Consider the following 26,133-nt stretch of genomic DNA (forward strand, 5'->3'; position numbering starts at 1 on the left):
TTTCTGACTGTTAGCAGGCAAGAGCGGAACAAAAGATTGATCTGATTTGCCAAACTGTGAGCAAGGGAGGAATTTGTAGCCGTCCCGGAATGGAGAGTTGCGATGGTCCAGAATACGATTACCACGCGTGTTTGTGGTGATGTGTTAATTGTATTTTGGAGTGATTTTTAGATTACCGTTGTTAAAGTCCCCTGTGACAATAAACTTTGCCTCCGGGTGTGCAGTTTCCTGCTCGCTTATCGTCCCATACAGTTCCCTGAATGCGAGCTCTGTGTTGGCTTGAGGGTGGATGTAGACAGCCGTAATGATAACAGCTGTGAACTCCCTAGGCAGCCAGTATGGCTGACACCGAAGCAAAAGATATTTCAGATCAGGAGAACAAAATTATCTAACTGGGTGTATGTTTCTCTCATCACACCATGAGTTTTTAATAAAGAGACACTGATGTAGCTTAATGACAAAAGCTTTAAACACAAGAATAAATAATATTTTTAACATGAAAAACAATTACTTTAAATTAAAATATTATTTTAAGACCTTTTATATTTATTTTAATCAAATAATTGCAGCCTTTGTTAACTCTTTTCAAACTAACTCGTATAACTTGTCATGTTCAGTATAAAGCAGCATCAGATAACGGTGGTCCCATGAGGTTAAATGGGTCATGATTTCAACTTATTCCTGGGAATAAGACCCTTCTAGCCAGCGAGTTTTGTTTGTTTGTGGGCGTGCACAAGTGCAGGCAGCTATCGTCATTGTTTGTATTAATGGTGCACACAGAAAAAGCTGGCATGATGTGCGCTCTGCCGGGAAAATTCGGATTCTATGGATATCTACTCGCTCTGTTGTGATGCAGGTTAGTCCCTTTATTAACAGAGGTTGCCACAGAACAAACCAGCAACTTATCCAGCATATGTTTTACACAGCTGATGCCCTTCCAGCTGCAACCCATCACTGGGGAACACTTTCTATACACTCTCAAATTCATACACTCTCTCTTATTCACACACATATACTATGGACAATTTAGCTTACCCAATTTACCTATAGTGCATTTAGACCTGTGACATGAGGAGAACATGCAAACTCCATAAAGAAATGCCAACTGACCCAGCCAAAGCTCAAACCAGCAACCTTCTCGCTGTGAGGCGATGCACTACCCACTATACACACACACACACACACATATATATATATATGATAACATGTAATAATATATACACACATGACATATATATAAAATATGTTACATAAGTATAACACAAAAAAAAAACCCATCAAAAAATAAATTCAAATCATGAAAAACTTTGATGTCCAGCTGTCTAAAAATGGTACTCTGGCAGACTATTTTGTCTTTATGTTTATAATTTGTAATTTCAGAGTTACTGTGAAATAGTTTAGGACAATCAAACGGTTGACATCAACACTCCATCTCCACCACAGTAGTAGCACTTACTGTAGTCTGCCAAATGTGTGTCTGTAGCTCTGTAACATCTGCTAGGTAATTTTAAACGAGACATGTATCTCCTGTGGCCTGCGGTAATGTTCCCTAGACACACATTGCTCATAGTACACCATCCCACACAGTGATTTTGCTGCCAAGACCCTGATTCAAGATTAGGATCTTGATGTCAAGGAGCAGCAGGGGAGCACAGAAACTCTATAGAAAATCATGTGGTAAAATACAATTTTATATTTTAAAACAAGGTGTGGAACAATGGAATTTAATGCAGTGCTTCTTGTACAGTCTGATACCTATGTTATATTGTATATCAATCTGGCAGTAAGATCTTTGATATTAAAAGAAAACAGATCTTAAAGGCAGCAATTTTGTAATGGCATGACAATTTACCAAAAGTTACTGAAAATCAAAATTCCTTGTGCATATACCTATTAATTATATATGTTGAGAACATGGCTGGGACTGCTCTCCTCTCTGGTAATTTGGCTTATAGCTTAGGGCTGGCACTTGAATAACTGTGGCTCAGAAAGTCTGTCAGGAAGCAGACTGGCTAAACCAACTGATAGCCCGCACAGTTAACAAATTAAAATTATTTGCAGCACATACAGCCAACTAGATATCATAACACAAATAGTATGTCTGCTTCTCAAATCTCTAAAAATAGAAAGAAAAAACACCCAAACTCTTTTAAATGTAACAATCTAATTCAGGTATATATACACTTGAAGTCAGAATTATTAGCCCCCCTTTGCATTTTTTTCTTTTTTTATAAATATATTTCCTAAATTATGTTTAACAGAGCAAGGAAATTTTCACAAAAAGTCTGATTTGTTTTAATTTAGCTAGAATAACAGCAGTTTTTTTAATTTTTAAAAGCCATATTCTTGTGGACGAAAATGTCAACCGTCTTTGGTCTACTCAGTATGGCAGGCTAGTGGCGGCCGACGAGCTGTCTTTCAGAAATTGTAAATATTTTAAGGCACTATTCTTATAAACAAACTGCATAGTTGCAATCTAAACAACTACATTGTCAGCAAAAAAAGCCACAAAATTACATTATGTTGTCCAACAGCAGTATTATTTGTTAAACTGTAGACTGTCCTCTGCTTCTTGCTGACTGCATGTGGGCGGAGTAATCCACAAAAGTGAAGGGTGAAGAGGCCTTTGTGTGCGGTTACTGGCAAAATACTACACGGCTATTAGGCAATCAAATTCAAGAACCAGACAGAACTGTCATATATATATATATTATATATTATAGCTGCATAATTAATCGTAACAAGATCGCAATCTTGATTCAACCCCCTAGACCAATGATTCTAAACAGGTGGGCAGTGGCCCACCAGTGGGCCTTACACCCTATTAAAACGGGGCTTCAGCGTCAACGCTTGACTGAAGGCGTGTCTGAAGTTTGGCTGTAAAGCGATCGTCATAGCAGCATCAGCCAATGAAATTAGAGCGGAACTCAGCAACAAAACATGGTATTTTGATACAAGATGGATTCCAACGTGGTTGCGCTTGCTATTGCAGGTTTGATTGTTGTGAATATTCAACGTAAGTGAAGTCATACTCTGCGATTTTGGGTGCATTAGATCATTAAAAAGTGACAACAACTGGGAGAGTATGGTCTTGTCCAGGAGCTGCGCCTGGATGCGATGCTGTTTGAGCAGTATTTCAGGATGTCCCCGGAAACCTTCGATGAGTTGCTGGGCAGAGTCGGACCACTGATCACAAAGGCAGATTCAGTGATGCGGTTAGCAATTGGGCCTGCCCAGCGACTCACTATCTGCCTACAGTAAGAATAACCTAATAACAAACTTATAAATAGATAGATAAATTCTGTATAAACTGTTATCGAACAAATTAGACTGATCATTGGTGAATAAAAGTTAAAGTAGATTATCTGGAGTGTGTGTATGTGTGTGTTTGTGTGTGTGTGTATATATATATATATATATATATATATATATATATATATATATATATATATATATATATATGTTATATGTATGAATGTGTGTGTATGCATATCTGTTAGTGTATGTTTTATATTTATATGAATGTTTGTGTGTAAATGTGTAAAGATAACTATCATTATGATCACTGATAAATTAAACAACCACTCAACATTATTGAGTGGATAAATTACTTAGTCTATATTTTATATAATACACAGTAATTTATATGCATCTTTTTTATGTTATCTGTATAATGTAATCTTATATGTTGCTTTTTTCCCACCAGGTACTTGGCAACTGGGGATTTGTTTAAAACAATCGCCTTCAGTTACCGTGTTGGGCACTCAACTGTCACAGGCATTGTGAGGGATGTGGCCAGGGCAATCTGGACAGCTTTGGTGGAGGAGACTATGCCAGTTCCCAAAAAGGAGGACTGGAGGGCCATCGATGACCAGTTCCACGCACGCTGGAACTTCCCCAATTGTGTTGGTGCCATTGATGGGAAACATGTGCTCCTACAAGCGCCTGCGAATTCTGGGTCCTTCTTTTTTAATTATAAGTCGACCTACTCACTGGTGTTCCTGGCTGTTGTGCATGCCAACTATTTTTTTTCGTGTTGTGGATGTTGGTGGCTATGGCAGGACCAGTGACAGTGAGACACTCCGGAATTCTGTTTTTGGGGAGGGTCTCAGAGATGGTACGCTTGACCTACCACCAGATGCTGCTATCCCTGGAGCAGAGCAGCGGGGGCCACTGCCCTGTGTGTTTGTGGGGGATGAGGCTTTCCCGCTGATGAAAAACCTCCTGCGACCATACCCTGGACGTCACATCCCAATGGAAAAAAGAACATTCAATTACCGCCTATGCCGTGCTAGGCTGGTTGTTAAATGTGCCTTTGGCATTCTCTCTGCTCGCTGGCAGATGTGTCGCCGTGTCATCGCGACGAGTCCAAAGGTTGCAGAGGTATGTGTGATGGCCACATGCGTGTTGCACAACTTCCTAAGGAAGAAAACCTTGGCAAGTGGGAGATGCACACGCAGAGCTGAACACACCATCGACACACCTTCAGCTCCTGAGGCCCTGAGAGATGCACCAAGGATGGGCTCCAACAATGCCAGCTGTAGAGCTATCGAACTCCGGGATGCATACTGTGCACATTTCACCGAGGAGGGTGCAGTGCCATGGCAGCCGAGGTCCTAGACTACACCAAAGGCTCTTTTTAAAGCCATAAAAGCTCTTTTAAGAGCTATCCACACTTATATTAAAAACAGAGTACATTCCAATTATGTCATACATGTATTATGGCATGCTGTTTTATTCTACTGCTATGCGTCACAACCTATACCATGTTTGCATTTTAATTTTTTAATTTTTTGTGTAGATTTCAGGAGAAAACATACAAATGCCCGCATTACTTCCAGGTTTCAGCAAAACTGTTACTACTGCTGATATGATGTAAGTGACTTTTATTATTATTATTATTATTATTATTATTAATATATATATATATATATATATATATATACACACACACATACATACACACATATACATATACACACATGTGTGTGTGTGTATTTATACACACACACACACACACACATACATACATATATATATATATATATATATATATATATATGCATGCACACATACATGTATGTATATATGTATCTGTATTTTTGTTCATGTGAAAGTGAAAACACTGCAAAAGCATGACTTCATTGTAAATTATTTATTTGTGTATTTTTATTTGTTTATTTGTGTAACATGTTAATTTTTTCCTTGTTAGATCAAAAGTGTAATATTACTACAAATACAAACATGTAACAAGTATTTTAGAATATACAACATCAGTTTTAATAAAACTTACAGAAGTAAGTGTGTAAGTTAAATAGTGTATATATTTTTTTATTATTTGTAATAATACTGCTGTTAATAATAATGCTAATAATAATAATAATAATAATAATGCTGTTGAGGCAGTGGGAGACGTGACATTGTGGCCATCTGTGTAAGTGGCTCAAATGCTGTCAACATCTCTCTTTCAAAAGTAGACATTTCATGCCCCTTTCTTTTTCTTCCCCTGTCAGGAACCCTCACGGTTTCCGTCTGCGCCTGCCTGCCTGCTTCTACCTGCCTGCCTCTCTGATTGTCGCCTTCAATCCCTGTCTCATCTCCTCTGCTTGATGGGGCATGCTGGGTTATGGCCTGACTCTCTCCCTCAACCAGGCTATCCTCTGGCTCTAAACCGATGGAGGACTGGTCAGAAGATGTGCTGGGTAAAGGGGCTTGAGACCTGTGGACATTGCTGGATGTCTCACGATCAGTGATAAATGGGGTTAGGAAGCCCATCACAGCCATGAAACGCCAAGGCTGTGTCAAACTGAAAGCAAAAGTAAAACAATATGCCCGGGCCCGGTCCTCTCTCGCCTTCCTCTGCCATTGGTCCTCCTTTTATGGTCCAGAGCTCCTTCCGTGGGATCCGAGGCAGGTGCGCACCGCAGGTGTATCCACTTACGCGGTGGCCTCACACCGTTCCCACGGCTCTCGGCCACGCCCCCTAGCCACAGTTACCCACTGCTGTCAACCTTGGCCAAGTCCTATCTATCTGTCCCAGCAACCTCAGTCCCAAGTGAAAGGTTTTTTTTTCTGTTGCTGGGGACATTGTAAATGCCCAAAGAGCCCAGCTTTTGCCAGATAATGTTGATATGCTAATTTTCCTTAAAAAACCTGTGAGTGCGTGACTGATCGAGGTAAGTGTTTTTAAATACTCATTCAGCACATGGTCCAGCTGCAATAAAGGCTGCTAATTTTTTTTTTTTTAAGTTTAAGAATACTAAATTGAAACTTTAAATTTTTGGGGGTTTAATAATTTTTTGTTATTTAAATTGAAAACTTAAAGTTCCTGTTTGAAAGTTTACAGATAGATGGCTAATTTTTATGCCATTGATATGTTCAGTGTTCAGGTAAACTGTTTAATAAACACTTCTGGCACTTACTTAATGTTTTTTAATCATTTTTTTCCCTCTAAATAATTTAATAAATACCGTACCGTGCCATTTATACCGAGGTATTACCGTACCATGAAATTTTTATACCGTTAGATCCCTATTAAATAGCATCAGATGCTACACTATAGCAACAAAAAGTATGGTATATGCTATTTGCACTCTAATTTGTGCTTATAGAAAATATATGCCATTTACACTTTTAGTGCTTATAGAAGGTAGATGCTATTGCAGTGTTACTAAAAGTATGATGCTATTTACACTAAAAATTAATCATACAGTGTTTGCACTATAGGACTTGATAAACTAAATTTCATTATTTGGTTTATGCCATTTAGTTAAAACATGGTATTTACACAACATTAATAAACAGTAAATGCTGTTTACTGTACACTTATGTGTTAATAGATAGTAGATGCTATTTACACTAAGAAATAGCAGTATATGCCATTTAAAACAATTTTAGCAGAAGGTACATGTAGGTTACTTTAACAAGAAAACAGTCTAAATATAATACAATAAGTTGTATAATATGAAGTATAAAATAAAGTTCTCATCAATTTACAGCTGCATCTCAATGAATTACAATGTTATAAAAAAGTTGTAAAAATTGTAGTTGTAATTTCAGTAACTCAATTAAAGTGAAACTCATATATAGATTCGTTAAACATAGACTGATATATTTCTGTTTAATTTTTATTTAGATTATTGTGGCTTACATCTAATGAAATCTCAGAAAACGGTAATATTACTTAAGCCCATAAAAAAAGGATTTAACATAGAAAGATTAAACTATGAATATGTACAGCAGTTAATACTTGTTCAGGGCTATTTTGCATGAATTACTCCAGCAATGTGACGGCTGGTGGCACTGCTGATGAAGCCAAGGTTTCCCTAATATCAGCCTTCAGCTGTTCTTTGTTGTTGAATTTGGTGTCTCATATCTTCCTCTTCACAATGCACAACAGTTTCTTTTATAAGAGCTTTTGGTCGGGTGAGCTTGCTGGCCAATCACATAGAGGGATACCTCAGCCTTAAAACACATCCTTTTTGCAGTGTGGACAGGTGCCAAATCCTGCTGAAAAATCAAATTAGCATCTCCATAAATTTTTGATTTTACAGCAGGACTTGGACACCTGTCCAGACTGCAAAAAGTATTAATACCTGGTTTAAGGACCATGCTATCCCTGTATTTGATTGGCCAGCAAACTCAACTGACCTAAGACTCATCTTTCTGTTCACTATAGATCAGGGGTTCTCAACTGGTTTGGCCATGAGACCCACATTTTCACATGGTCATCAAGCCGCGACCCAAATTTTTAGAAACTATAATATAATTTTAGGAATTATAATTTATTTGTGTTTATTTGTTAACAAACACAACTAGTGGCAGAAATCATAAGAAAATCACCAAGACTTAAATAAACAATATCTAACTGCTGTCATTTAACAAAATCTATCAAATTATAGAAATATTACAGAGTAAAAACGTCATGTAAACAGTGGTTAGTGTGAGAAAAAGTTCAATTACCTTTAACTAAACTGAACTGTTAATAAAACATTAACACTGATCTCGTTGAACTGAGCAGAAACCAGCAAATTAAAGTCAGATTATTAAAATAATCATAACCATTTTTATAGTAATCACCAGTTATTGGCTCTTCTGCTTTTGTGTGGGCTTTCTTGGCCTTCGCTACACAGTGAGCACAGTAAGATATACTTGTACTTGTTTTGAACATGAAGATGTTCGGCACTTTTGTGATGCCCTCAGCTATTGGAGTCGTCTTAGAAAATAGTCCACAGGTTTTCCTTGCAACTGGGATGTTTGGTTTCATAATTTAGAGGGTTTCATGCTGTCTTGTGAGAGCACCTCACTACATATGACACACTGAGGTTTCAAGCCTTTTTGTCGTCAATTTATGTAAATCTACACTTTACATATTCGGGGTCGTACTTGCGCTGCAATTTCACATGTCAAACGGTACGGTTGTCGCACGTGCATTTCAAAATAAAAGTCCTTTATAAGCAAAATAATTAAATATTAAACTTTTGTTGTTTTTTTATCACACACTCCGCGACCCACCAGTTGAGAAACACTGCTATAGATTATATGAGACACCAGACCCAACATCACAGAAGAGCTGAAGGCTCCTATCAGATCAACCTGGGATTTATAACACCTCAGCAGTGCCATAAACCGACTTCCTTTATGTCATGTTACATTACTGAAGTAAATCATAAAAACAACAAGAACTGATTGCTGTACATGTTCATACCTTTCAGTTGTCCAATATTTGTGTTACAAATCCTTTTTTATTGGTCTTAAGTAATATTCAAATTTTTTTTGAGATACTGATTTGAGTTTTTATTATAGCTGTAAGCTACAATGATAAAAATGAAATAAAAAAGACTTTAATTAAAATAAGTCTGTGTGTAATGAATCTATATAATAAAGGAGTTTCACTTTTTTAAATTGAATTACTGAACGTATTTATCTTTTCGATGTCATTCTAGTTTATTGAGATGCACCTGTGTATTATCTGTGATCACATTTTCTAAAGAGATGTCTAGACATGTAGTGTAGAGTGCCATTACAACTAGACTAACACTAGAAACATCTACAGGAAACCTGAAGTATTAAGACAAGTGACATTTTATGTTTATGTGAAAACAACTTTAAAGACGCAGTTTACCTAGTTAATCAGTTAATTTACTCACTCTCAGGCCATCCAAGCTGTAGGGGATTAATATGGCTTTGACTTTCCAAGAGATAATGACCATCAATATGTAATATATGAATCCCCAAGAAGCATGGGTAAAAATATTTTTACTGTCCCACTGAAGTACAAGGTAACCTACAGCTTCTGGCTGAGGATGAATAAATTAACAGCACAGTTTCATTGTTGAATGAACTGTCCATTTCATCTGAAATGAGCCAAAACAGCTTTACACCTTGGATTTAATTTTAAAATAAAACATTAATTCACTCTCTTTTTGGCTTAGTCCCTTTATTAATCAGGGGTCGCCTCAGCGGAATGAACAGCCAACTTATCTAGTACATGTTTTACGTAGCGGATGCCATTCCAGCCCCAACCCAACACAGGGAAACATCTATACACACTCATGCACACACTCACATACACTACGGCCAATTTGGTTTAACTTAGTTGAATTTAGTTCATTCAATTCCCCTAGAACGAATGTCTTTGGGCTGTGGGGGAAACCAGAGCACCTGGAGGAAACATTGCTGTGATGCGATTGTGCTACCCACTGCGCCACCGTGCAGCCCTAAAGTAAAACAATAATAATAAAAAAAAAAAACTTTAATTCTGCATGGTATCATCAAATATTTGGCAACTAACCATTAGCAGAAAAACAACACACCTTGACCCAGTAGTTTGTAGCATGACATAAATTAAACTCTATGTCCAGCCCTCCTAGATTAATATTCACAAACAAGCTCATGTCTTTGTAAAATTGCTGTTAGAAAAGAAGAGTCACTGAACAGCACTACAGTAAAAGGACAACACTTAAGAAATCACACACACACACACACACACAAGCCAACTACTTAAAAAAGTATGCAAACTGTACATTTATTTTACATACATAATTTAAAAAAAAGAAAACTAATGTACTACATATAGGGCTGGCCGATATGGCAAAAAAAAAAATCAATTTTTTTATAAAGTTTGACCGATTCACAATTTTGATTTAGATTTTTTTTTGTGTGTGTGTAACTAGTCAACTTAAAACATTACAACAACATGACTGAAGTAACATTTTCTTTGTAAGTAACTTTAAAAAAAACATCTGGTTAAGAAACATTGTATTTTTAATGGCCATGCCATACATAAATTGATCAACAACGTGTAAATAGTTGCAAAACAAATTCACATGTAAATATCGTTGCAGAAGATTTTTAAAAAAATATGTGTAAATATTGCAGTTGCAGAAATACAGAGGTAATTTTTGCAAGTTTTGCTGAGCCTAGAAAAAAGATTGGCTGTCAGCTCAGCTTTGACTTTGTCTTCTTCTGATTGAATGACAGGTTGTAATGCTGCTGCATTTTTCTTAAAAAGATACAGTGGAAGTAAAGGACTGAACATGGAAACTGTAAAGCCTAATTTAACCTGGTGTGTGAAGTTGCAGCCTGATCTCACGAGAAAACGCAAGTATTTTACATTTTGCCAGTTTAGTGGCTAATTCGTACAAATTCGTACGAGTTCAGTCGTTCAGCACCTGACCCCACCCCTAACCCCAACCGTCATTGGGGGATAAGCAAATCGTACTAAATTGTACGAATTAGATCGTACGAATTCATACGAATTAGAATTAAATGAAAAAGTTTCGAATTGCCGTGAGATTGTGTTGGAAGTTGTGGACGTATAGCAGGAGCAAATAAAAGCACCAGATTTGTGTCTAATATAAAATAATATATTTATTCTATTTTTCTTTTTACTCCATTTTAAATATCGATCATTTGATGCGCTTTGCACCACTCTGTATTATGCTGCCTGTCTGGCTTTCACCTAGGTCTGCTAAATGACGTCATGGGGCGGGTACTTTAATTTTCACTACTACAGCTGCTCACCTCTGCTCATGTTCAAACCAAAAGATCAGCGCGTTTCGAACTAAGATTGGTGCAGTTTTTCACATGGCAGGTTTTTATGTCCTTCATACAAGTTGAGAGATCGAGTTTTTACTTGATAAGGGAATATGTCTTGACAATCCACACAGACCGTCACTACCATCATTGAAACAGACAGGCAGTCAAGCAGGTCGCACACCAGAAGCACCATGACATGGCGCCCACATGACAGTTTAAAGTATTACATACCAGACGCGCACATTTGCATGATATTTAACATGTAACTAATCAGATGGCGCTTTGTGGTGCGGCTTTTTCGCTGGGCGGCGCTTCTGGTGTGCGACCTGCTTCATATAGAGAGTGAACCAAAGCGCATTGGTGCAATTATAATGTATCTAATATTTTTATTAAAAAATCATTATATCTCGATTTAATATAAAATCAAATCGTCTTAAAACATAAATTTGAATTTATCGAAAAAAATCAAAAAAATTTCCTAGCCCTAACCCAACCCCACACATGTCATGTGTTCACATCTGACGACAAAGGAAGCAATAAAAGAAGCTGCAAATTGTCTTAGGCCTGATTGAAAACCCAGATGCAGAACCAACATACACTGCAAAATCTTGTACATAGTATAGAATATAATACATACCACTAATGGAAGAGAAATCCACGTTGCTTTGCTGTACTTTTGGGTGAATTAGGTAGAAAGACTGTGCTCTGGAATGTTGAAAGCAACTTAGAACCGGTGACTGAACCTGCACAGTATTAGCAAAGCCCATTGAACATCCTAAAATTGCACCTGTGAAATAAGATCTAGTTATTAAAAGAAGATTTGTATATCCAAAATGATTAGGGAAAACACAAAAAAAAAAAACAATATTAATTATTTTCCTTACCATATATCCATGTTTTATGGTCTCTTTTCCTCCTAAACTGCCCAAGGAAACACTGAAAGACAAACACTTTAGTCTTGAGGCCTAGATGTGCAGATAAGCATGAACCTAAACAAAAAAACAGAAAAAAAAAACAAGGTCAATATTTATTAAAGTACAATCAGTACACATTTTTATTCAGTATTAGATTTGGAAACTATTAACTTCATATTGAATAAAAGGTAGTACAGATATTAATTTAAATCACCCTGTAGGTGACGATATGACACTATATTAAGGCATTAACGGATCAGTAAATAATGATGAAACTGATTGCATTTATAAATGACTTTCTTACCAGGTAACATAAAAAGAAAGATTTAATAAAGATTATTTTTACTCATACTGGAACATTTACAAACAATAGATAATATAAATGTATATGCATATCAGCATCACATTAATTAATAAATTGTAACGGGAAGACTGACACGGAGGGATCCATTATGCAGTATTTATTAGTCACACTTTCACTCAAACAATCAACACGCACAAAGGTGCGAACATACAACAATAACAGCAATAAAGGTCGTAGGGCTGGCGGCTGAAAGACACAGAGTGATTTACCAGGCATGGGTCAGAGGCAGGCGGCGTGATTCAGAGTCCGTGTAACAGGCTTGGGTCGAGGGCAGGCAGCGAATATCAGAGTCCGTGCAACAGGCTTAAGTCGTGGGCAGGCAGAAGGCAAAGCAGAGTCAGAAACGGGCTGGAGTAATGCACAGGAGATCAGGCAGGATAGAACGCTCAGTAATGCTGGCCGGGGCTGAACAAGACTTCGCAAAGACTGAGTGTTTGAGTGCGGCTTATAAAGGGTACGTGGGTCATTAGCGGGATCATTAGTCGGTGACATAAATTCAATATTGAGAAAATAAACTGAAATAATGAGTGAAAATATATACTTTAATTGATAAACAATAGTTTATTCTTATTCCAAATAGCTTAAACTATATTTTTCAAACTCAGAATTCAGTTCGTTATTAAAAAATATATATATTTGGACACATGCCCAATAACTTTATAGTCTTAAAATCACAATATGCAATGTACATATTTTCAGTTGTACATTTTCCCAAGTATCCCATTCATTCAAAGGTAATCTGGAACTAATACACTGATACTTAACAGTATATTGTTCAGTTTCTGAAAAACAATTAAACATCAACATCAGTTACTCCCATTGGTAGAGAAAAATATAATTTTAGTTTTTTCCTTAAATATCCAAGATATAAAAAAGAGACGCAAGTTATACCGGATACTTATATGATCACTTTAAACATGATTTTATGAAATCTCTCATACTGTTCCTGTTTTAAATGCTGAAATTTATAGACACTCACTAAATATGTGAATCTCAAAACTCCAACATTAAGCCAAATTTATGCACATTGATTGAAGTGTGTGTAAAAATAAATAAATACATACATAAATAAAGAGCATGTGCTGGTACGGCATTTTTAGATGCTGGTCTCAGGAGTCAGGACCAGCAAACTAGCTGCATCAGCAGCATATGCTGTTTTTTTTTTTTTTTACCAGGAAGAGCAAAGCAAAAATCAAAAGGTTATAAGGATGCAGCACATAACCGATTGAATTATTATGAAATTAATTTAGCTCAAAAGTCAGAGGGTCACATGCCCAAAAATTTGATTAGGAAGAGTATGGCAGCAGTGGAGATTGGAAAACGCACTTGAACAATTAATTTTTCATTGCATACAAATGTGTGTTTGTAAGTAATACAGGTAGAACACATCGTGTTACATAAATAGCTTTTCCGATGGTATATCGCCACGATTTGCCAATTCAGTTATGCAAATCATGATTCTTATCATCCCTTTTATTAGCATAACATTACAAAACATGACACCCCATTCTACATGACTTGGAAATAACCAACTAAACACATAATAGCACTTGTAACATACATGGCAGTTAAAAAACAAATAACAGAACTATAAAAATGCAATAAAGTTAAAAATAGAACTTACTTACACTCACATTAGGTACAGTTGTCTTGAACCGTGCCAAAGCGTGATATCCCTCATCCCCTCTCCCCCTCCGCCTGCACTCACATTGCATTTTTACATGTCGGACCTGAGCATGCTTACTGTACGTCATCGAGGATGCGACTGTTCAGTTTAACAGCACAGTGGAGATTGCTTTATTTTAATTTTTTTGTATTATTTTTAGTGGTTTGGGATGCAGTGACACGCAGTCAAACACCACCGAACAGGTCCACCACTTTTGACACTAAAAAAATTCCTGGTGCTGCAGGTATTAGGAGGTTTGCTAAAGGTGTAGCTGACGTGCAGTGAGGGGTTTGTGTCTTTTAATAAACTGACAGTTTGCGGTCAGGCTGCACGGTGGCACAGTGGGTAGCATGTTCGCCTCACAGCAAGAAGGTCACTGGTTTGAGCCTTGGCTGGGTCAGTTGGTATTTCTGTGTGGAGTTTACATGTTCTCCCCATGTTTGCGTGGATTTCCTCCAGGTGCTTCAGTTTCCCCTATAAGTCCAAAGACATGCGGTATAGGTGAATTGGGTGGGCTAAATTGTCCATAGTGTATGTGTGTGAATGGGTGTGTATGGATGTTTCTCAGTGATGGGTTGCAACTGGAAGGGCATCCCTGCGTAAAAACATGCTGGATAAGTTGGAGGTTCTTTCCACTGTGGCGACCCTTGTTTAATAAGAGGGCTTAGCTGAAAAGAAAATGAATTACTGAGTTTGCATTTATTGAACAGTAAGAATAATAAATGAAACCATATGAAGCAGTCCCCTAAAAATGATGTAGCGTCGGGCTTAGGCATGCTTCGCACTTACACTACAAGTGTACTGCACCAAAGTCCAAGTGAATCAAGCTCTGGCACACCTCTTCCAACCGGGCCATGGCCGGCCAACTAAACCACACCTGAGCCAGATTCAGAACACACACATTTCTCAACTGAACTGGGAAACGCATTTAACGAGTTTAAAAGCGATGGTCTACTGTTTAACATGACAGCGGGAAGGAAGCATGTTGTCTGCTATGTCATTTGGGATGCCATGTTGAGCATTGTTGCACTGAAAACATTATATTTTGTACTCATTCTTTTATCTTTTTAGATGTTAGTCTGAAATATATTGTTCGGTTTGTAATGTGTACTGAACCGAAAGTCTCGTACCGAACAGTTCAATATAAAAAGGCGTATTGTTACACCCTTAATTATCACTTCTTTACAGTACTTGCAAACAGAGCACATTTTTATTTTTGTGGATGATTTTGCATCAACTGCTTGAGTTGATGACAATATTTTCTGCTTTATCAAGACAAGAATGTATTGGAGTATACAAAATATTAATGACACAGTATACCTTGCATTCACAATCCAACATGTGCAAAAATGAATAAACTGCTAAAACAACTCAAAATCGGTGTACTGGTTACCTGTCACGTTTGACTGTCACCGTACCTTGTGTTCTCACTCTCTCCAGTTCTAGGTTACAGATTACCTTCAGTCACCTGCTTTTCTAGTATTCACAGGTCATCGGAGTAATTCGCTCCACCTGTTTCTTATCCCTTTGTTCCTATTTATAGCACGTCATTTCCCTTCATGTTTGTCAGTCTGTTGTCGTTGGTGTGTGTGTATAACGGTCTGTTACTCACCCCATATTTGTGTCCAGGGCTGCCAGTGAACGAGTCTCCCGTTGTTTCTGGACTGTTTTTCCACGGCACTCCCCCGGCACTCACCCGATTGGGTTTTTTGTTCCTTAGCAAAGACTTTCTCCTTAATAAACACTTTGTGTTCTGCACTTGAGTTCACTCCTTCTTCTACCCGTGACAGGAACAGACTGACCAAATCATGGACTCAGCAGAGGATGTCGACATTCGCCGAGCGCTCGCCCAACAGGGCGCATTACTGGGTTGACAACAAGAGGAGATCGCTGCCTCCCACCAAGCTTTTGTGGAGGTGTCCCAACAGCTGGTCGCGCTCGCCGGGCGCCTCGATTAGCTACAGCTCGCTCTCCCGAGCCCTCCAGCGGCTTCCCCAGATCCCCCGGCGAACCCCACGCCGGAAGAGAGGATAACTACTCCACGACAGGCTGAACCCCGGCTTAATCCACCCGCCGCTTACTCTGGTGAGCCAGATTCCTGTCGATCGTTTCTTTCCCAGTGCTCCCTCACATTCTCGCTCCAGCCATCTTGTTTTCCCACAGAGACTTCCAAGGTGGCTTTCACGATAACTCTCCTGATCGGCCGGGCCAGAGAATGGGGAACGGCAATGTGGGACAACAAAGATGCGTGCTGTAATTCCTTCAAGGCCTTCTCTGACGAACTGAAGAAGGTATTTGACCGCTCCCCGCTGCAGACCGAAGCGGCGAGGGCGCTAACGGCGCTTCAACAAGCGGAGCGTTCGGTGGCGGATTACTCCATCGAGTTCCGTACCCTGGCGGCGAGCAGCGGTTGGAATGCCAAAGCCCAATGGGACCACTTTCTTCACGGCCTGGCAGAGTATGTCAAGGACGAGATCTTCTCGCTCGAGCTGCCATCTACTCTCGACAGACTCGTCGATCTCGCCATCCGGGTCGACAACAGAATCACTCTCAGAGCGCGTCATCGCAGAGGCGGAGTTGAAGAGTTTTCTCCCAGGAACACCGGGGCGAAAGTAGCAGTCGGGGTTCTCGGAGGAGGAGCCGATGCAGATCGGAAGAGCCCGCTTGTCGGCGATGGAGCGTCGCTTCCGCATTTCCAACCATCTCTGCCTCTACTGCGGGGAGGCGGGGCATCAGGTGGCCTCTTGCCCTATCAGAGAGCGGCGTAAGCCAGCTAAGGGCAGTTTGACGGTGAGCGCCACGAATATACGTGCACTGTCTGGGGGCCGGGCGTCTCTCCAAGCCTGGATACATGTTAAGGGTTCCATTAAACAGGTGTCTGCTTTAATCGATTCAGGAGCTGAAGGGTACTTTATGGACTTAGACTTAGCTAAGCGGCTGGGTGTTTCTATGATTTTCCTGGATAACCCCATTTCAGCCAAAACACTTTGCGGCTCTCACCTGGCTGATATCACCCACTGCACCATTCCCCTCACTCTTACACTTTCAGGCTATCACGTGGAGCAGTTACAGTTTCTCCTTATTCACTTTCCCACTGCTCCCCTTGTTTTGGGTCACACATGGCTAGTTAAGCACAATCCACAGATTGATTGGACTCTTAGCTCCGTATCCTCTTGGAGTTCCTATTGTTTGTCTCATTGTCTTGGCTCTGCTTGTTCTCCCCTTTCTTCTTTTTCTATGTTGCAGGAGGAAGTGAACCTAACTGGAGTACCTGTCGTTTACCATAATCTGAGACCTGTGTTCAGTAAGTCCCGGGCTTCATCTCTCCCTCCGCACCGCCCGTACGACTGTGCTATTGATCTTTTACCTGGCACTTCTCCACCTAGGGGGCGTTTATACTCTCTGTCTAAACCTGAGAGGGAGGCCATGGAGAAGTACATCCATGATTCTCTAGCAGCAGGTATTATACGTCCTTCTTCCTCTCCAGCTGGGGCGGGGTTTTTTTGTGGAGAAGAAGGATGGTTCCTTGCGTCCCTGCATAGATTATTGGGGGTTGAATGACATCACTGTAAAGAATCGTTATCCTTTGCCACTGATGTCATCGGCCTTCGAACTCCTGCAGGGAGCAACCATCTTCACAAAATTAGACCTCCGCAATGCCTACCACCTAGTTCGGATTAGGCAGTGGGACGAATGGAAGACCGCCTTTAACACCCCTACTGGTCATTTTGAATATCTCGTTATGCCCTTTGGGCTCTCCAATTCACCGGCGGTTTTCCAAGCACTCGTCAATGACGTGCTCAGGGACATGGTAAATCGTTTTGTGTTCGTTTACCTTGATGATATTCTGATTTTTTCCCAGAATGAACGGGAACATGTCCAGCACGCCAGCGGCTGCTGGAGAATCGACTCTTCGCCAAGGTGGAAAAGTGTGACTTCCATACACAGTCGGTTTCGTTCCTGGGGTTTGTTCTGTCGCCCGAGGGAGTGCGAATGGATCCTGCCAAAGTGAAAGCAGTTGCAGATTGGCCCACCCCAGACAGTCGCAAGGCGGTCCAGCGATTTCTGGGGTTTGCCAATTTTTACAGGCGGTTCATTCGCAATTTTAGCCAGGTTGTTCTACCTCTGACTAATCTTACCTCCATCCACAAGCGATTTGAGTGGTCACCCCAGGCTCAGACAGCCTTTTCTGAATTAAAGAGACGTTTCATTTCTGCACCTATTTTAAGTAATCCAGACCCATCTCGTTAGTTTGTGGTGGAGGTGGATGCGTCAGAAGTATGTGTGGGAGCTATTTAATCCCAATGGTCCTCGTCGGACGGCAGAATACACCCCTGCGCTTTCTTTTCCCATCGATTAACACCTTCGGAACGAAATTACGACATCGGGAACAGGGAGTTACTGGCTGTCAGGTTGGCATTGGGTGAGTGGCGTCACTGGCTAGAAGGATCGGGGGTTCCTTTTGTGGTCTGGACCGACCATAAAAATCTAGAATACATTAGATCAGCCAAACGTCTCAATTCTCGTCAGGCTCGTTGGGCACTATTCTTGACACTCGTCGGTTTGTATTGGCTTGTCCGGTCTGTGCAGTAGCTAAAGGCTCGAATCGACCCCCAGCATGGCTTCTCCGGCCACTGCCCGTCCCTTCGCGACCCTGGTCACACATAGCGATAGACTTTGTCACTGGGTTACCCCCATCCAGTGGCAATTCAGTAGTCCTCACTGTGGTGGACAGATTCTCGAAGGCGGCACACTTTATACCCCTCCCCAAATTACCTTCAGCGAGGGAGACAGCAGCCATTATCTTGGACCACGTCTTCCGTATTCATGGCCTCCCGGTTGACGTGGTTTCAGACAGGGGTCCCCAATTTGTGTCAAAATTTTGCCGACAGCTGGGGGCAACCGCTAGCCTTTCTTCAGGGTACCATCCACAGACTAACGGCCAGGTTGAGCGAGCTAATCAGGAACTGGAGAGGGTCCTGCGTTGTGTTGCGTCCGAGGAACCGTCGTCTTGGTCTTCCAGATTAACCATGGTCGAATATGCGCATAACTCCCTCCCGGTCTCGTCTACGGGTTTGTCTCCCTTCCAGTGCTGTTTAGGCTACCAACCCCCTCTATTCCCTTCTCAAGAACCAGATGCCATTGTTCCCTCTGCCCAGGCATTCATTCAAAGATGTCTCCAAACATGGAGGCTTGCCAGGAAAGCCCTTATCCGGACTGGCGACAGAAACAAGGCATCTGCGGATCGCCACCGTTCCGTACCCCCTCTTTACGTGTGTGGTCAGAAAGTCTGGTTGTCCTCTAACGATATTCCTCTCAGACTTCCCTCACGTAAATTGGGACCTTAATTCATTGGACCTTTCACCATCGTCAAGGTCCTCAGTCCAGGGTCAGTTCGACTCAAATTAAGCCCTCAGTTTAAAAACATTCACCCGGTTTTCCATGTGTCTAAAATAAAGCCCATTTTTCGCTCCCCCCTACAGCCGTTAACCTCTGCTCCTCCACCTCCCAGACTAGTTGAGGGTACACTTACTTACACAGTGCGCCGCCAGCTGGACGTGAGGAGGAGGGGCAGAGTGTATCAATATCTGATAGACTGGAAGGGGTATGGCCCGGAGGAGAGGTGTTGGATCCCAGCTCGGGACATTCTGGACCGCTCTCTCATTGATCAATTTCATCAGACCCATGGTGAGTCTTCAGGGAACGCCAGGGGGCGTTCTTGAGGGAGAGGGTACTGTCACCGTACCTTGTGTTCTCACTCTCTCCAGTTCTAGGTTACAGATTACCTTCAGTCACCTGCTTTTCTAGTATTCACAGGTCATCGGAGTAATTCGCTCCACCTGTTTCTCATCCCTTTGTTCCTATTTATAGCACGTCATTTCCCTTCATGTTTGTCAGTCTGTTGTCGTTGGTGTGTGTGTATAACGGTCTGTTACTTACCCCATATTTGTGTCCAGGGCTGCCAGTGAACGAGTCTCCCGTTGTTTCTGGACTGTTTTTCCACGGCACTCCCCCAGCACATTTTTGTTTCTTTGCAAAGACTTTCTCCTTAATAAACACTTTGTGTTCTGCACTTGAGTTCACTCCTTCTTCTACCCGTGACATTGACATGCTTACATAATCCAACTGACATGTTTACATTATACAAATCAGCTTAATAAACATAATTGGCTCAAAACATGCAGGTAAGCATTATTTAAAGTGCCCCTGTTATGCATTATAAAAAGTCATATTTTGGTTTTGGCTAGGATACCAGGCTGATATGCATGCAAAGTAAAAAAAAAACACTTTCATGTCTTATGCAATTATATCTACCTTATGCCAATGACTCACATATGATTTGTTCAGCGATTTATTTTTTATTTGATTTTTTTTCCCAAACCCCTTCTTTGCATGATGCTAAATCTGTGGTAATTGGTACGATGACCCAGTCTGTTGTAATTGGTTGATTGCATTCAATGCCAGACAGAAAGAAAGGCCCACCAACAGTGCCTCATCTAGAGCACAGCGTATATGTGTAAGCCCAATGCAAAGAATCAGTAAGGAAATGAAAGGAAATGAAACTCCAAAACACATTTTTTTTGACAGGTTGAGTCATATAAGTGTCCCACGCTGCTTAAAACACTGTTAGAAAACATATATTTCACAAAATAAGTAAAAATTGGTTGTTTCCGCGTTATTTCGAACAAATTCGTTCTTCAGGTTTGAATAACAACTTCATTAATATGCATGATAGCTTCAAAGACTGTTTTTACCTGTTACAGTGTTCAGATGATAGAGAGATGCCACATTGTGTTGCCAACCATAATTAAAACAAGTGGAAGTAATAGTACAACAGTAATATCACTAAAATATTGTGGACTGAAAGATCTGCTGTAATTGCTGCTCTTAGAATGTAAACATCTTAATCAAACTATTACTGTCGTGTAGGTCTTTTGCTGCATTTTCTGACAGGATAGTCAGGTTTTTTTTTTTCTCTCTCTCTTACTCCGTGCGGTATCAAACATTCCATTCAAACTACACTCTTCCAGCAGTTCCTCGCATCCAATATCTCATTTGTCACAGGAAACATGCATGAAATGTTCCTAAATGAAAAAAGTAAAAGTGCCAAAATGCAGTTAAAGTGGACAAACTAATAATTTGATTACTAATGTCCATGTAAACACACTATTCGCTATTTACAGGACGTAAAATAAGTCTAAGTGGAAAAACTGAGCATTTTACTAGCAAACAGTTAACAGTTAACAGTTTTTTTTTTTAACAGAAAACTGCAGAGCAGAGCATCTACTGCATGAGAATGAGAGATAATGGAACTACTTTCACTTTTGCTCTTGGACAGGGAAACCATTACGCATAGACATCAATTAGTCTATAAATAAATAATTGCGTTTGTTAAGCGCAAATATTCGTTTCAAAACTATTTCTAAATTTAGTTCTAATTTGCAGCAAACGAATAAATGAACAATCATAACGAAGTGTACTCAAAAACCTGAGTTATATCCTAAAACACATGCTGTGCCCCAGATGGTCTAAAACCTGACAGGTGGGCAAATCTAAGCTTGTTTTTAATAAAACAAATATAAATATGGATATAATAAATAATACTGCTAATAATAATAACATTATACAAAAGCAAATTGTTATGAATGAACTGAAAAAGCCTCCCGAGATGAAGACATAAAAGCAGTGATTTTTCATATTTATGTAGGCTAGAAAATAATATGTTTTGTAATATTTTAATCCTTTATATTTATATACTATATATATCCTTAATATTTACATTTTTTTCATATGTAAAGATATTTGCCTATTGCTCTCTTGTGCGTATTAAGCAGAGAGTAAGCGAGGCGCAACTCTGCGCAGGACTTTAGACCGGGTTTGTTTTGGTCTAATGAAAAATCTATTTTAGTTTCTCAAAATAGCAACGCGCCAGCAGTGCGCCTCAGAACGCCTTCTGTTTTAGACCAGAACGCCTATGGCCGCACATATGAGCGCTAATGCATTTTCTATTTAAACAGTGTAGCGCAACGCCTCAAAATGACTCTTGCACCAAGCTGAAACTAGCAAAAGACTATTGCGCCATGCCTTGCGCCACATTGCGCCGGGTGTATGATAGGGCCCACTGTATTTCTCCCCTGCGTCTGTGTGTTGTTTTGTCTTTGTGAAAATCAGCGCGTGCCTGAACTAAAACTCCCATTTTTATGCAAAACCTTCCCTCTTTCCCTCTTCCAACATTCCCACCTAATCAGTGCTGGGGGCTATTACATAAACCAAGCTTACAGAAAAAGCCAGGCTTATTTTGGTAAGGCAGGTTTATTAATGGCGGATTTGGTTTCACAAATCAAATTTATGATAGTTCAAACTTAGTTACCCTGGCAACTTATGCTGGGAAACTAGCCTGGTCCGGCGCGGGCTAAGTCTTAAGTTCATGCCTAATCAAAGTAATGTTAACATTCACTTGCCATATACTGATGCCATTTTAATTTACTTAACCTCCTAATAATGATTAAAACTTTACTATTATTAACTTTATACATATATTAACTTTATATATATATATATATATATTTTTTTTTTTACCTTGGTACTGAATAACAAACTTGGTACTGAATAACGTTGGTACTGAATAGTCTAATGTATATGCACAAATATATTATTGTAAAGCATCCTGTAGAAAATATAAATTTAAAAGAGAAATCTGTAAGGGGTGTTCTTATCTCTCTCTCTCTCTCTCTCTCTCTCTCTTGATATATTTATATATATATATATTTATATATATATATATATATATATATATATATATATATATATATATATATATATATATATATTTTTTTTTTTTTTTTTTTTTTTCCGGCTTAGTGCCTTTAATAATCTGAGGTTACCACAGCTCAATGAACGTCCAACTTATACAGCATATGATTTATGCAGCGGACGCCTTCACTAGGAAACATCCATACACACTCATTGACATTCCTACACTACAACCAATTTAGCTTATTCAATTTACCTATAGCGCATGCCGCATGTCTTTGGATTTGGGGGAAACCAGAGAACCTGGAGGAAACTCACGCGAGCACGGGGGTAAGGAGACACTGATGAATTTAAAGAAGAAGACTACATTTCTTAAATAATGACTTTAAAGCTGTAAAATGAGTGGAATAATCCGGAGATGATACGTGCTGTGCAGCAGCGCCACTTTAATGTAAAGATATTTTCTCATGGGCCGCAGGAAACAAGTGGCAAAGGGAAAGCAACGATTTGCAGCAGGTTTGGGAGCAAATTAAAAATCCCACCACTTGTGCGTGCACGACTCTTTATTTATTTTAAACCTATGTGCTTACATTTAGAACATTTTGTATGTTACAGTGAGCCTGCAATGCATTAAAACTTTTCCTTGCAAGCAACAATTGGCAGTAAGGGCAAATCCTCTCTCTCTCATGCACATGCGCGCTGTCAAGCACAATTACTAGGTATTATAACAAATATGTAATTTTATGTTAATAGGTCTAAATAATAGCATATATTTAAAAATATATTGCTACTAATGTAGCCTATTGAACAATCTGCAGTTTCGCGGCTCACTCGCTGTGAACAGCTGTGTCTCATTTCAGAGCTCTTTCAGTTCTCGAAGTTGCCATGGTAGCACAAAACATAATTGATGTATCTATGCTCGACTTTTAAGGTTTCACGACAGAAAGGTGCACGAGCAGTTATTTAGATTATTAAACTGAACTCAGACTAGTCAGATCAAATGATTTTCAACTTGCTGTTATGGAACCAATTTAAGTGTGCACGTTTAGTTCAGATAATTGAAGTCAGGCTTTTGAATTTAATCCCCGCTTTTCTTAACCACATTTAAGAAATAGCCCCCTGGACTCTTTCCTGACTTGTTCAAACTAGAGCTGTGAAAACACCCTGTTGTGGCGGGGGTTTCATGGCCCTTTAAAACAATGCAGTTAGGCCATACTCACACTGGGTACAGTTGCCTCGAACTTGCTTGTCCCCCATCCTGTCTCCCCTGACGGCCCTGACTCACACCACAATCGGGCCTCGGCACGCTTACATCATCGCTGCTGTGCTGTTCAGTGAGAAGCTCTGTCACTCAGCAGCACAGTAGAGATTTCTCTAGTTATAGCGTTTCAGTCGTTTGATATGCAGTCGTTTGATATGCAGACATGCAGTCAAATATGTCACAAAACAGTCCTTAGGGATGCGGTGACGCAGTCAGATATTTCGCCGAACAGATCCACCACTTTTGGCGCTCATAATCATAAACCCCTCGTGCTGCAGGAATGAGGATGTCTGCTGAAGGTGCACAGCTGTCGTGCAGTGAGGGGGTTGTGTCTTTAATAAACTAAGGCAGTTTGCGATTACTGAACAGTAAGAATGATTAATAAATCAATATGAAACAATCCATTAAAAGTCACGCCTCGCTTTCAGTTTCGGGCTTTGGCGTGTTTTGCACTCAAATTACAAACGTACCTCACCAAAGCCCAAGGGAACGAAGCTCAATTCAGCGCACTTACACTTCTCAAACGATCCCGGAAACGGGCCTGGGCAAGGTACGGATGGCACAGTGTGAGTAGGCCCTCAAACACTAGACAATTACTCTTCTTAACCATAACGCCAAAAAATACCAAAAATATACATTCAATATTAATCGACACACAAGTTAAACTGTTTTGAAAGTTGACCGTCTGTGTAAGGACAGCTGATGGTAGCCATAGCAACAACAAATGCCAGTCTATCGCAAGCTCCGAACCACATTTAAATCAGTAAGGGCATCGGCACACATTGTGTTTTCCACATGGTTTTAGACGCGATATGTGAATAGCGAATTCATGTTATAACACACAATTAAATACATATTTTGCAAGCTGTAGATAACAAGGAGGTAACTATTTTAATAACACTTACAGGTTGTGATCAGAAGGAAGAAGAATCTGCTTCATATTTGAATTGTGTACTAAAATCTCTACCAAGATAGGACATTACTAGTCTTTGCTAATCCTTCCTTAAATCGGAGTCAGAGGCAGAGTTTTGTTATTCCTGTAACTGCTTTAAAGAAGAAATGGTTAAGGTATTCAACTACTCTGTTTATGGCCACCAGGCATTCCTATTTTTGGCTACCTTATGTCAGGGACAGCGTCCCGTTGTGGATTCTACAGTATTTCTCTTTCTGCCACCAGTGATTGGAATGAGAAATCTCTCTCTCTACTTCCTGGATAGCCTTCACACAAACATAGAGAAGATATATGCACATGATGACATCCTTTCCAGCTTTGAATTCCGGGTGAAGTTAGTTGTGTGTTTAGACAAATATCTGAATGTGTATTGCTGTGTTTATTCCACCAGCTGAATGCATAGACCAAGGACACACAGAGACCACTTTTGACTATTTTGCCACATCTATTCTAGCTGTCTGGAAAAAGCCAGTGCTTGTATGCCTGGTAAATATTACATCCATGTCCCCTGATTCAGTAAGCCTAATGTGAGTACACCCTTAGACCATGCACAGGCACACTTTTCCCATTCTTAAAAAGTAAAAGTGGATTCAAACATGCCCTTAATACTTTTTAGTGCCTGCTGTTTTATACTTTGTGCTTGGATAATTTAAAAAGCCCTGTATGACAGAATATAAAGATTTTACTCAAAAAATAAAATAAAAAAGGACTAATTATAGCACAGCACTTTTTATAACTCCATGATCTATGAACGACAATGAAATGTCTAAAAACTGACTGTATTTTAATTAAAGGCAATAATATTTATATTCACTTTTGCATGTGTGACATTTAAAAGGAACGCCACGTCAAATACCCATATAATCATTCAGGAACATAATTCCTGTCTTAAACCAAACCCTAACTGTAAAATAATCCTAAAATCGGAGGGGAAACTCGGAGATGTTAGGCTAAACGTGACACCTACTGTAAACTCTCTTAAATCTAATTCTATTAAAATGCCTGTCTAAAATACTGCAATTTGAGATTTTTTTTTAAAGCAGATTATGGATCATTTGCTACAGGACAAGCAGTTTATAGAATAAATTAATTGTTTCCTATTCATTACAGAAAATACAATGACATAATGCTTTTTGATTTGTTGTTTTCTGTCTTTTGATTTAGTCTGTCGTTGGGTCTTCT

The 26,133-nt window shown here is 39.6% G+C and overlaps 1 long non-coding RNA gene across 1 annotated transcript in view; it reads right to left on the bottom strand.

Moving 5' to 3' along the window:
* Window positions 1-26,133, bottom strand: part of LOC141378748 (uncharacterized) — a 45,368-nt gene that overhangs the window by 14,017 nt on the left and 5,218 nt on the right. The window lies entirely within an intron of this gene.

This window comes from Danio rerio, chromosome 18 (assembly GCF_052040795.2).
Source record: "Danio rerio strain M-AB ecotype USA chromosome 18, GRCz13ab, whole genome shotgun sequence".
NCBI lineage: Eukaryota > Metazoa > Chordata > Actinopteri > Cypriniformes > Danionidae > Danio > Danio rerio.